We start from the raw sequence: 13,865 nt of genomic DNA, 5'->3' as shown, positions 1-13,865 counted from the left end.
CGGCGGCTATGGCACGGTTTGCGGCGGTGCTACTCGGGTCGGCGGCGCTGGAAAGGGGCAGAGGGAAAAAGGGTTCGGCGTGAGAGGAGAAGAGAGGAAATGAAACAGAATAAAAGGAGAAGAAGGGCGCGGGCAGCTAGGGCAAGGAGAGGCACGGCTTGGCGTCGGCGCGAGTTCGGCATGGAGAAGGAGTGAACGGCGACAACCAAAAACAAAGAAAAAAGAAAATAAATAAAGAAAAAGGAATTAAGAAATTCAACTTTTCCTCTTTTAAATAGGGTAGCCAAAACAGGCTTTTTCCGGGCCCCATTTTGTCCCCGTTAACTCGTCCATACGAGCTCCGAAAAATTCCCGGAAAATTTCCAAAAATTCCGAAAAATTTCCTTATTAATATTCGCCTATTTTCCGGTATTTTACATTTCTACATTATTCTTCTTTCTTGAATGACTTTGAATGCTTGTAGTTATGTTGTGTTCTTCAGCATTTGATGCTCGAAGTGCTTGATCTAATCATGCTAAATCATCATCTTCTAAAACTGGTGATTCATTATCTCTTGTCCATTCATTTAAGATGTCATCATCATGAAAAATGTGATTAAGGTCTATCGGGCTATAAAAATCATCATCTTCTTGTTTGTGCATCATGTTTTATACCCTAAGCTGCATATTATAGTGAACATAAACTAATTTGTGCAACTTTTTGATAGCCAAGCGATTATGAAGCTTTGTGTGTATAAGATACCATGTACTCCAATTTCTTTCATATCCTGAAGATGAGCATGTTTGACTTAGGACTTTTATTGCAATTTTTTGAAGGTGTCGGGCATCTTCACCATAATCGCTCCACCATTCAGCTGATACAAAAAAAATCAATATCATATATATTTTTTAATTATATATATTTGTAAAATTTAAATTACAAACCTGGGAGACTTTTTTAAATTGTCATTTTTGTTAGTGGAGACCCAAATTCATCTATGTGGTATGTGAATAAGTTAATCTAAAAATTATAAGAAAAAATAAATAATTATTTTTTATGTTTGGAAAAAAATATAGGAACATAAAAAAAATTACCTCATTGATGGTTGAAGCTTGTGCATTTAAGTCGGGCTCTAATCTCTTAATTACAACCTTTAATCCTCATTTAACTTCATCATTATAAACACAAGTTCTAGAATATTGAAGTAACAGATTAAGGAAATATGATGAAATATCAATAAGATAATATGAAATTAGAAATGAGGAATTTGTAAATGATTTTGATGACATACTTTGTACTCTACAATTTAAGCAAATAAATTATATGGTTACCTGCCGCATATAGATGTTGGTGTAATTAATTATACCATCGATTATCAATAATATCCCAATATGATTGTCAATCTCTGGTATTATCTTTTATTGTCATTTTTTGCTCTATCCATTGCTTCATAGATAATTGGCATTGTTGGTTTTTGATCTTAGTCAACTAATTTCAAAACTTTTACTAATGGTTCAATTGCAGCAATATCACGAGCTCTCTTCCAAAATCTTCCATCCATTATGATGCTTGCAATGTTTTCTACTTCTTTCCTTCTTTTGTTTGTATTATTGTATGCTTCCCAATCATCAGAAGTGCACATTCTTTTTAAATCTGAAGAATGTCGAACAAGACTTTCAATTGAAATAATTTCTGTCACAAATCTGGTTATTCCTGGTCTCAATAATTCATGGTCATTTGTAAATATTTTCATCAAATTCACAACTTTATAGTTGTTATATATGAAGCACGCGTTATTTGCTTAGCTTTCTCAACACACTTTTTTTACTTTTGTCATCTTACCAATATCTTCTAGTATGAGATCAATACAATGTGCTGCACAAGGGGACCAAAACAAATGTTGTCTTTCTATCATCAATTTGGCACCAATGGCCTTATTTGCACCTTTGCTATCTGTGACTACATGCACAATATTTTCCTCTCCAATTTTGTTAATAATTTTACTTAATAAAGATAAAATAAAATCAACTGTCTTTGCTTTATAATGTGTATAGATTATATATACTTTTAATCATGTGTTTGACGCACATCTACTTGTATTTCATTAGCATAATCTATGTTTATTGCACCCTATTTTATTATAATCTTATATTTCCATTATATTATATTCGGAGATCTGTTCTTTGCATATTTTGATTGGCAGGACGCAAATTGGAGCGAAAATGGAGTAAAAACACATACGGGAGCAACTCCGGAAGAAATCAAGCTTGGGTCGTGTAGGCCACATGGTCGTGTGTCCATCTTGAAGTAAATCATGCCACAGCCGTATGACCCACACGGCCGTGCCAATCTCCCTGTGGCCAGGCAGCACATGGTCATGTGACTTTGGCAGAGAAGAAGAAGGTCACGGTCGTGTGAGCCACATAGCCATGTAACTCAACCCGAGAGGAAGTCAGGTAAGGTTGTGTGAATCCACATGGTTGTGTGACCATAGCCGAGGCCAAGAAGAAGTTGGTCGTGTGGATGCCGCATGGCCATGCCATGGGGTCGTACCACGCCAAAGCAGAATTGTGCTGAATTCTGGAAAGATTGCTAATCGATCGTAAAACAGCCATAACTTTACGTTCGGTTGGAGTTTTGAGATGTTCTTTATACTGAAACGTAGCTAACTTCATGATCTACAACTTTTATTCAAAACCAACAGAGAGATAACATTTTCTACCTATGCTAAATGGCACGGTCGTGCCTCTCAACTACGGGTTCATCTGGATCTCCGCCCAGACTGCAGACCAAACTTTGAACTACCATAACTTTCGGCTTGGTTGGAGTCAGGGCTCAATCCAAATATCATATTGTAGATAATTTCAAGAAATACAACTTTGATTCAGGATGAATCACGAGAAACCCTACTTTAATGGGTGAAAACCCCAGTTTACTAGACTCCTGTAATCCTAGTTTTCCTGGGCGGTTTGGAGGAGGTATAAAAAGGTCAAGAACCTCATTCTTTGACTTATCTTGGGTTTGGAACTTCGTCCCTCTCCTTGGGTAAGTATTCTCCCCTTAGGGGGAAATTCTAGAGCTTTATTCAATTCCATCCCTTGATGATCCGTCCATCTCCGAAACAAGGAGGCATCCCTAAGATATCGGAAACATCGACAAGCATCTCTTCTTCCCCTTCTTCTCACATCTAGGGTTGTAAGTATGCTTTACTTTATATTTTGGGGTTATTCTTCCTTTGCAATGGAGTAGATCTCCTTTCTAGAATTAGGGAGTATTTGTGATCTGATGGAGATGTAAAACTATGTGGATTTGTCATATTTCTATTCAATGACTTGTTAATGCTTTGTTCATGTTTGATGAAATGTGTGTGTAAAACTTATATATATCTTTTGCATGTGTTATCAAATGATTATGTAGAATTGTTAATCCCATAGGGGGGATACCCAAGATTGTATGATCGAGGGGTGCTAGTGACAGGTTGCCCCGCTAACGGACGTCTAGGATAGCACCTTAAAAGGATAAGCAAATCTCCACAAGGAAGTAGGGGATCAGGTATAATCACTATTTCTATTTCTATATTATTGTGTGTTAGTGTGTTTCTATGTTGTATGACTGAGGGACATTGGTGACAGACTGTCCCGCTAATGGACTTCATAAGAATCACTTCCATTTAGTACTATAGGACATGAAGTAGGAGATTATGCCAGCTTATCCACTGCAGGGGAGAGTCGGTAATGCATCTAACTTTCTACAAGACCATGAACATAGAGGATAGGAACTAAGCAATCTATGTAACATCGCCTAGCATCACAAGGAAATCGAAATTCTAGAATCGCACCTTAAACCATCTCTCACATCCTCTTAGCTCAACTCCTCTCAAGATCCACCATCTCTTCTCTCTTCCCTTTCTTTTACTTTCTTTTCCAACCAATCTTACGTTTGTCTAGATAATTCACCGTGTAAAGTAAACTAGTACTTAATCAACAGTCCCTATGAGATCGATAATCTTTTTATAACTGACGATGAAACTGTGCACTTGCGGTTGCGTAATAAATTTTTGGCACCGTTGTCGAGGGTTGTTTTCGATTAACATTAGTTGATTAGCATATGAGTTACTCTAAACATTTTCTTCTTTTTTTTCCTTTTTTGTATTTTCTTTCCATTGTTTTTAATTCTGTATTTTTTTTTTGTTACTTCTACATGTCTATCTTGGTCTGACTATAGTCATTTAGATGGGCATGTTTAAACTGAACACTAGATTGAAAGCTTTATTTCAAAAGTTTGACCAAATGTCTGTTGTGAACTCTAATACTTTTTTTTATGAGATTTGTTGTGCAACTGGTCATATATATGATAATTGTCCAACATTGTTTGACCGTCCACATAGAATGCATATTGAAAGAAGGGGTGTTTTCTCTAACTTTAATCAATGTTCAAAGCAAAATTTTTGTAAAGTTTGCAAAGAGATAGGTCATTCAATCGAAAGTTACTACAAGCTACGCAATTTGGGAACATCAATAGATGAACTCAATAGAAAAATAAATGAAATGACCTCATCAAATTTACACACATATGGCTCTGATTCGAAGGACCCCCAATTTTATTTTAGTTTCAATAAGGGACAAGACAACTATGTAAATGCTATGGAAGCTTAATCATCATCTACGGTGGATAGAATTTTGAAAGGTTTAAAGGAGCTTCATGGCCTTCAAGCTGAATCACGCAAGGACATCAGAAAATGAATGATACGCTTGATAGTACAAACTCAACAAATAATAGAATTTTAGCTAATCTCTTAGCCTGGCAAGAGTCTATAATAAGAAAATATTGTAATGAGCTTGAGGATCATAAATATGAGACTTTTATAAAAGAGTGCACCACTTTAATTCCATTACCTCCTAATATTAAAGATCCAGAAGAGTCTTCCCTTCCTACATCTGAACCAATTTGCAGTCACATTATGGAGGGATGTGTAGGGATGACCCAAGAATCACTCCCCTTAGTCGCACAACCATTAGTCATTTTGGATGATGTAGAACATGAACTAGTTGATATTGAGAGTGTAGGGACTTGTGCAATAGAAATAAAGTCTCAAGAATCACCTCTTTTAGTAAGACTACCACTTGAGCCAGAACCTTCCTTATCTAAATGTCAAACCATGTTCGATGATTTACTTACATTAGTGATAGGTAAAAGTTAAATTTCAATTGATTTATCTACTATTACTAATCAATTCTTTTTTAAGCATGGTGGTGGTAGGACGTGCGTTGCACAGGAGTCACAAGGATAAGATAGTGTTGAACCTTTGAAGGAGGGCATTTTTGTTGAAAAGCTGAGGGCCCTTGGTAGGAGGGTGTTGAACTATCTTACCCCTCTAAGAGCAAAATTTAGATGAATCTAACGAGGTGGTCGAGCTAATGACCTTAAACAAGCGCTTCTTGGGAGGCATCCTAAGTTCAATATTATTTTCATTTTAGTTTTAGTTTCCTACAAATTCCTTTTTAGTTTCTTTACTAATAACAAAATCATATCCTCTACTTAATTTTTTTTTGTCTATCTTATTTTTGTAGATTTCAAAGTTGTGGAGGAATGCAAGTATCAGATAGAGGAGTATCTTCAAGCATTGAATGTCAACTATTTGGAGCTTATCATTTGGTAACTTCTCTAAATTTCATAAAACCTCCTCCATATATCATTTCTAGTTTTCATTGGAACAATGAAAAGTTTAAGTCTGGGGGATGCATTAGATGCATTTGGTTTAGTTTAATTTTTGTTTATTTCTTTTTGCTTAATAATTTTTTCCTAGTTACATCATTCATCACATCATGATTGTTTGTTCCTTAATGCAAAATACTAGCATATTTCATCTAGATATTTATGTTATGTGATTTGGTATGCTAGTATATCTATTGATCTATGTTTTCCTATCCATAGTAGCATGAAGTGAGCATTGTTATTACTGGAAGAATTTGAATATTGGCTTAGTTTTAGGATCTCTTCACATTATACTTGACTTTGATGGTAGATATTTTTGAAAATAGTCATGATTCATAGAACTGGACTAGTACTCTTGTTCTATGGTGACCTCTCAATTACATTTTGGTTACTGGATAAACTCAGATCATGCAACCTTATTTAGAAAAATTAATCGCTAAAAAAATGATAAATGAAGGTTTGTTCAAGTTTGATACTTTGCAAACATTTAAAGAAAGAAAGAAAATAAGGGATAAAAAATAGTCATCGTGAGTGGAAACTAGTAATTCACCCCTTTGAGTCCGAGTTAGGTTACTAGGGAAATGAATACTATGTTTCTCTTGATACTGAGTATTCCTTTGAGACCTTGTGTAGACGATGTATAGTATTTTTATGGGGAACAAACCTTGCGTGTGGCAGGTAAATGTCTATCGCCGGAAGTATGAGAAACACGGTTAAATGAAAAATTAACTAGGCTTAGAGATTGACACTTGAGAAAGTTAAGCCACTTATCACACTAAGCATGGAGAACTTCTACTTAGGCGTACACTCAAATAATTTTTGTATCATGCTCATCAATAAAACTATATGATAGGTTTATATTGATTCATTAGGAATTATTACATGCCATCTACGCATATAAATCTAGATTGCCGATTTTGCTTGAAGACAAGCAAAGGTTTAAGTCTGGGTATGTGATGTGCATAGATTATATACACTTTTAAGCATGTTTTGACGCACATCTACTTGTATTTCATTAGCATAATCTATGTTTATTGCACCCTATTTCATTATAATATCATACTTCTATTATATTCTATCTGGAGATCTGCTCTTTGTATATTTTGATTGACATGACGCATATTGGAGCGAAAATGGAGTAAAAACGCACACGGGAGCAACTCCGGAAGAAATCAAGCTTGGGTCATGTAGGCCACACAGCCGTGTGACCATCCTAAAGTAAATCATACCATGGTCGTGTGACCCACATGGTCGTGCCAATCTCCCCATGGTCAGGCAGCACACGACCATGCCAAATGGCACAACCGTGCCAGCAATCCAGAGGTAAAGAAGGCTACGACCGTGTGAATCCACAAAGTCGTGTGACTTTAGCAGAGAAGACGAAGGCCACGACCGTGTGAGCCACACAGCCCTGTGACTCAACCCGAGAGGAAAATGGGTAAGGCCGTGTGAATCCACATGGTCGTGTGACCAGAGCCGAGGCCAAGAAGAAGCTAGCAATGTGGATGCCACGGGGTCGTGCCACGCCAAAAAAGAGCTGTGCTGAATTCTAGGCAGATTGCAGACCAATCGTAAAATGGTCATAACTTTGCGTTCGGTTGGAGTTTTGAGATGTTCTTTATACTAAAACATAGCTAACTTCAAGATCTACAACTTTTATTCAGATCCAACAGAGAGATAGCATTGTCTACCTGTGCTAATTAGCACGACCGTGCCTCTCAATTGCGGGTTCATCTGGACCTTCGCCCATACTGCAGACCAAACTTTGAACCACCATAACTTTCAGGTCGATTAGAGTCAGGGCTCGATCCAAATATCAGATTATAGATAATTTCAAGAGATACAACTTTGGTTCAGGGTGAATCACGAGAAAACCTACTTTAATGGGTGAAAACCTCAGTTTACTAGACTCTTGTAATTCTAGTTTTCCTGGGCAGTTTGGAGGAGGTATAAAAAGGTCAAGAACCTCATTCTTTGACTCATCTTGTGTTTAGAACTTCGTCCCTCTCCTTGGGTAAGGATTCTCCCCTTAGGGGGAAACCCTAGAGCTTTATTCACTTCCATCTCTTGACGATCCATCCATCTCCAGAGTAAGGAGGGATCCCCAAGATATCGGAAACATCAGCAAGTATCTCTTCTTCCCCTTCTTCTCACATCTAGGGTTGTAAGTATGCTTTACTTTATATTTTGGGGTTGTTCTTTCTTTGCAATGGAGTAGATCTCCTTTCTAAGATTAGAGAGTATTTGTGATCTGATGGAGATGTAAAACTATGTGGATTTACTATGTTTCTATTCAATGACTTGTTAATGCTTTGTTCATGTTTGATGAAATGTGTGTATGAAGCTTATATATATCTTTTGCATGTTTAATCAAATGATTGCGTAGAATTGTTAATCCCGTAGGAGGGATATCCTAGTTCGTATGACCGAGGGGCGCTAGTGACAGGTTGTCCCGCTAACGGACGTCTAGGGTATCACCTTAAAAGGAGAAGCAAATCTCCACAAGGAAGTAGGGGATCAGGCATAATCACTATTTCTATTTCTATATTATTGTGTGTTAGTGTGTTTCTATATTGTATAACCGAGGGACGTTGGTGACATACTATCCCGCTAATGGACTTCATAGGAATCACTTTCATTTAGTATCATATGACATGGAGTAGGAGATTATGTCAGCTTATCCACTGCAGGGGAGAGTCGGTAATGCATCTAACTTTCTACAAGAGTATGAACATAGAAGATAGGAACTAAGCAATCTATGTAACATCGCCTAGCATCATAAGAAAACTGAAATCCTAGAATCGCACCTTAAACCATCTCTCACATCCTCTTAGCTCAACTCCTCTCAAGATCCACCATCTCTTCTCTCTTCTCTTTTTCTTACTTTCTTTTCCAACCAACTTATGTTTGTCTAGATAATTTACTGTGCGAAGTTAACTAGTGCTTAATCAACAGTCCTTATGGGATCGATAATCTTTTTATCACTGACAACGAAACCATGCACTTGTGGTTATGTAACACTTTGTTAGCGCAATCAACGATGTTGATACAGTCTGACCTGGCTGTTGTTTTGATATTGACACGGATTTAAGTTTGTATCAGATGTTAATTAAACTCAGTTTGATTAATGATCAAGGTTGATCAAGTGGAAGGGAAAAGTCAAAGTTAGAAACTTGGCACGCGAAGTCGGAGAGAGCTCGTTCTCAGGACTAGGTCAGAGAGGGCTCGGTAGCTCGTTCTCTGGACCTGACGAAGTTGGAGAGGGCTCGGTAGCTCGTTCTTCGGACTAGGTCGGAAAGGGCTCGGTAGCTCGTTCTCTGGACCAGACGAAGTCGGAGAGGGCTCGGTAGCTCGTTCTCCGGACTAGGTCAGAGAGGGCTCGGTAGCTCGTTCTCTGGACCTGATGAAGTCGGAGAGGACTCGGTAGCTCGTTCTCCAGACTAGGTCAGAGAGGGCTCGGTAGCTCGTTCTCTGGACTGGACGAAGTCGGAGAGGGCTCGGTAGTTTGTTCTTCAGATTAGGTCAGAAAGGGACCTAAGTGGACATTCCATGGTACATTGGATCGGTCGGCAGACCGATCCAGTGACACATAAGACAGTGGATCGGGCGGCAGACCGATCCAGTGAAACTAAGTTTCCATGGATCACTCAGTAGCACACTGAGTGTAATCTGATCGGTCTGTACACCGATCAGGAAACACTCAGTAGCACACTGAGTGCAATCTGATCGGTCTGTAGACCGATCAGGAAACACTCAGTAGCACACTGAGTGCAATCTGATCGGTCTTGGAGACCGATCAGGAGATGATATTGCGAAGAAAAGAAGGCAGGGGATCGGTCTGCCGACCGATCCACCTGCAGTCTGATCGGTCTCCACGACCGATCAGACAAGCTGCGGACCGATCAGGATATGTCCTGATCAGTCCATGGATCGGTCTGATGACCGATCCACACACAATCAGATTTGTTCGCTGTTTCTGCGATTCCTCCACTGCATTTGATCTGCCTGATTCATGTGATATACTCCTCTGTGCTGTTAGCTTTTGAGTTTGTAGGATCACAAGTATCATTCCAAGCCTAATTTCAAATTAAGTCCATAAGAGGAATACGACAAATGGCCTTTCTGCTGTGATTCACGGCGCTTGGTGCATTTGAGGCATCAACGGCTACTGGTGTGATCTGGCTGCGATCCGCTTGACTCCTGGTGATTGGTTCGAGCTCAGAAGACACCAGTGAAGACTGTGATTTCATTAGTGTGAGTTCAGAGAACCAGTAAGGAGGAAGAGGGATTGGCTGCAGCGATGATTCTGTGCAGATTGACCATGATCCATGACAGCAGAGGACAGGGGCTTAAGAAGCAGTAAAAAGCGAGAGGAAAGAACAACAAGCAAGAAAGTGAAAAAACAATATGTTCTGTTGATCGTTGAGGTGTGCGAAGTTCTTGAGCTCTCGGGTGAGAAACTGCTGTCTGTGAGTTCTCTGTTTCCACTGATCCTCGCGTGGTTGTAAGCGTTAGTTCATTCTTCTTTGCCACCGAGCTCTGTAAGTCTTGTGCTTTAACATATATATTTCTTGAGACTTTGTGGAGAGGTTACTCCACCGAGAAGGAGGATCTTTAGCCGGAATTTTTTCGGGGTGCGATCTACCGAAGATCGAGGGGTCGTCCACCTTACGGACACGCCGAGGAGTAGGGGCAAGTTATCCCCGAACCTCGTAAATCCTTGTGTTAGTGTGCTTGTTTCCTCCTTGTTTTAGTTTCCTAATTCCGCTGTGCTAACAAGTTTCTTTGTAGAAATTTGTGTTTAAGTTTTTAAGAGGCTATTCACCCCCCTCTAGCCATCTAAGATCCTAACAAGTGGTATCAGAGCCTGGTGCTCCTCATCTGGACTAACATCCTAAGGAGCAAGAAGATGGCCATGAAGGAAGGATTCAGCACCAATCGTCCTCCCTATTTCGACGGAGCAGATTTTTAGTATTGGAAGAGCCGCATGGAGTATTACCTCAAGACTGATATCTCCATGTGGTTCTCGGTCAAGGAAGGATTCACACCACCGAAGGACGAAGAAGGTAAGGAACTCGATTCATCAAGGTGGTCTACCGAACAAACTCGTAAAGGGCAAGCCGATGCCAAGGCGGTAGTCACCTTACAATGTGGGATTGCCAAGGACCAACTCGTCAAGGTAGGTCCATTCTCGAGTGCAAAAGATTTATGGAACAAGCTTATCGAGCTCCAAGAAGGAACTCGTGATTCTCGGATAGCCAAGAGGGACCTATTCTTGAATCAACTACAAAATCTCACCATGAAGGAAAACGAAACGGTAAGTGAACTACATGGGAGGTTCAAGGAAATCATCAATGGTCTACATTTCGTAGATGAACGCGTGGAGAATCGCGATCTAGTAAGGTACGCTCTTAAAGCCTTTCCAAGGAATGCCTTGTGGTCATCTATGGTAGATGCCTACAAGGTTTCCAAGGATCTTTCCATTATTAAATTAGACAAATTCTTTTGTGAAATGGAACTTCATGAACTTGCTAACAAAGGTCAAAGCGAAAAAGGTATTGCCTTAGTTGCAGGACCAAAGAACAAGGATGGAAGAAGAAAGAGGGAAAAGGAGAAGGAGAAAGAGATTTCTTCATCTACATCCTCCTCCGAGTCCGATGATGAAGGTGGATCATCATCAAGCGAGATGGCAAATTTTGTGAGGAGAATTATGAGAAGAAGCCGAAGATACAAAGGAAAAGGTAAACCTAATGATCAAAATATCGATAAGACTAATGTTACATGTTATGAGTGTAGCAAGAAAGGCCACTACCGGAGTGAGTGTCCAAAACTCAAGAAGGAGGAACGGGCCAAAAAGAAGGAGGAAAGAGCCAAGAAGAAGAAAGCTCTCAAGGCCACTTGGGATGAATCTTCCTCAAGCTCATCGGAGGAGGAAGAGAAGAAGGAGAAGAGTACTCGGCAATTGGCACTCATGGCAAGGGAGGAGTCCGAGTCCGAGAGTGATGACTCAAGCACTTCAGCCGCGGCTTCATCATCTTCGGATGATGAAGAGGTAACCTCTTATCACTTAGAAAAATGTTATAAGACTATTACACATTTGTCTACCTTGCTTAAAAAATCAAAAACAGAAAATAATCATTAAAAGAAGAAGTAGAAAACTTGAGGGCCCTTAGGGAAGATGAGGTTGATGACCTACATCTAGAGGTCCTTGAGGATGAGAACAAGGCCTTGAAGGGTAAGGTTGAGAAACTCAAGAAAATGCTTGAAAAATTCTCAACTAGCTCTAAGACCCTAGACATGATTCTAAATGCCCAAAGGGTGGTCTACAACAAGGCTGGATTAGGATACCAACCTAAGGAGTCTAGCTTTATTTTTTTAGTGTCAAGAACCCAATTTCATAGATCGCATGTTTCTAGGGTTCATGAGACTAGGAAGAAGGTAACAAAGGCATGGGTGCCTAAGTCTTTCATTGAAGATGCATTAGGTCCCAAGATTTGGGTACCTAAAACATCTATCTTTCGTGTCTTGTAGGCATTGGTAAAGGGGGAGCGTCTATCAACTTGGTTTGTTGATAGTGGATGCTCCAAGCACATGACCGGGGACAAGTCACTATTTTCTACCATTCAAAACAAAAATAGAGGTAATGTGTCCTTTGGTAATAATGGTAGCCTTAAGGTTATAGGGGTTGGAGACATTCATATATCCGAATATCTCCAAATCAAGAATGTCCTTCTAGTCAAGGGGATGACTTTTAATCTGCTAAGTGTCAACCAATTGTGTGATACGGGTTACACAATTGAGTTTCATTCGAGTCAATGTCTAGTCAAAAACATTGACACACTTGACACGGTACTAGTAGGCACAAGGGTAGATAACATTTATCAAGTTTCTTTTAAAAGTGCTACTAATGCTCTTGATAAGTGTTTCATGTCAAAAGAAGAAGAATCGTGACTTTGGCATAGGAGGTTGGCTCATGTGAACATGAAGAATATCCGGAAGCTGGTCAACAAAGGGTTAGTGCGAGGCTTACCAAGCATCAAGTACCAAAAGACCAAATTGTGTGATGCATGTCAGAAGGGTAAGCAAACTAAAGCGCCTCATAAAGGTAAAAGCGCTGTAAGTACAACCACTGCCTTAGACTTATTACATATGGATTTGTTTGATTGTAGTAGTGTTATTTCATTAAATGGAAGTAGATACTGTTTTGTGATTATTGATGACTTTACTAGGTATACATGGACCTTCTTTTTGAAAACTAAGGATCAAACCATAGATATTTTTATTTCCTTTTGTAGAAGAACTGAAAATGAAAATGAAAAATCAACAACAATTAAAACCATTAGAAGTGATCATGGTGGGGAATTTCAAAATCATAGGTTTTTAGAATTCTGTCAAGAAAAGGGATATATGGATGAGTTCTCTACTCCAAGGACCCCACAACAAAATGGGGTTGTGGAGAGAAAGAACCGAGTCCTACAAGAGGCTGCACGAAGTATGCTCAATGAGTACTCACTACCGAGTTACTTATGGGCTGAAGCTGTAAATACAGCTTGCTATGTGCAAAACCGAATCCTGATACATAGGTTTTTAGGAAAGACTCCCCATGAACTTTGGTTTGGAAAACCCCCTACAATTAAACATCTTAGGGTGTTTGGTTGTAAGGTGTTTATTTTGAACACCAAGGGCCATCTTGGAAAATTTTCGGCCAAGACTGATGAAGGGATACTGGTCGGGTACTCGCTCACCAGCAAAGCCTATCGAGTCTACAACAATAGGACTAAATTGATTGAAGAGTCCTCTGATGTAGCTTTTGAAGAAATCCCTAACTTAAATGATCAATCAAGGGATGTAGGAGAAATTCAATTTGAACTTAGAAGGCTAAGTTTGAATGATCGAAACATAGAAAGAGTCGAAGTTGACTCTGATGATGATGAGCAAAGGCAACAAAGAACTCAATCTGATCCTTTGCCTGATATTGAGTCCTTGCCTGTGCCTAGTGAGACCATTCATGAGGCACCACCAACACCAAGACAATCTAGGATAGCCACTAGTCATCCCCAAGACCAAATTGTGGGAGACATCCAACAAGGGGTTAGGACTAGGTCATTCTTTAGAAATGAGTCTAATGAAGTCGCATTGATTTCAGAGATTGAACCAAAATTAGTTGATGA

Source organism: Zingiber officinale, chromosome 2A, assembly GCF_018446385.1.
Source record: "Zingiber officinale cultivar Zhangliang chromosome 2A, Zo_v1.1, whole genome shotgun sequence".
In the NCBI taxonomy this organism is placed as follows: domain Eukaryota; kingdom Viridiplantae; phylum Streptophyta; class Magnoliopsida; order Zingiberales; family Zingiberaceae; genus Zingiber; species Zingiber officinale.
The sequence above is the reverse complement of the archived record's forward strand: the minus strand, read 5'-3'. Positions refer to the sequence as shown.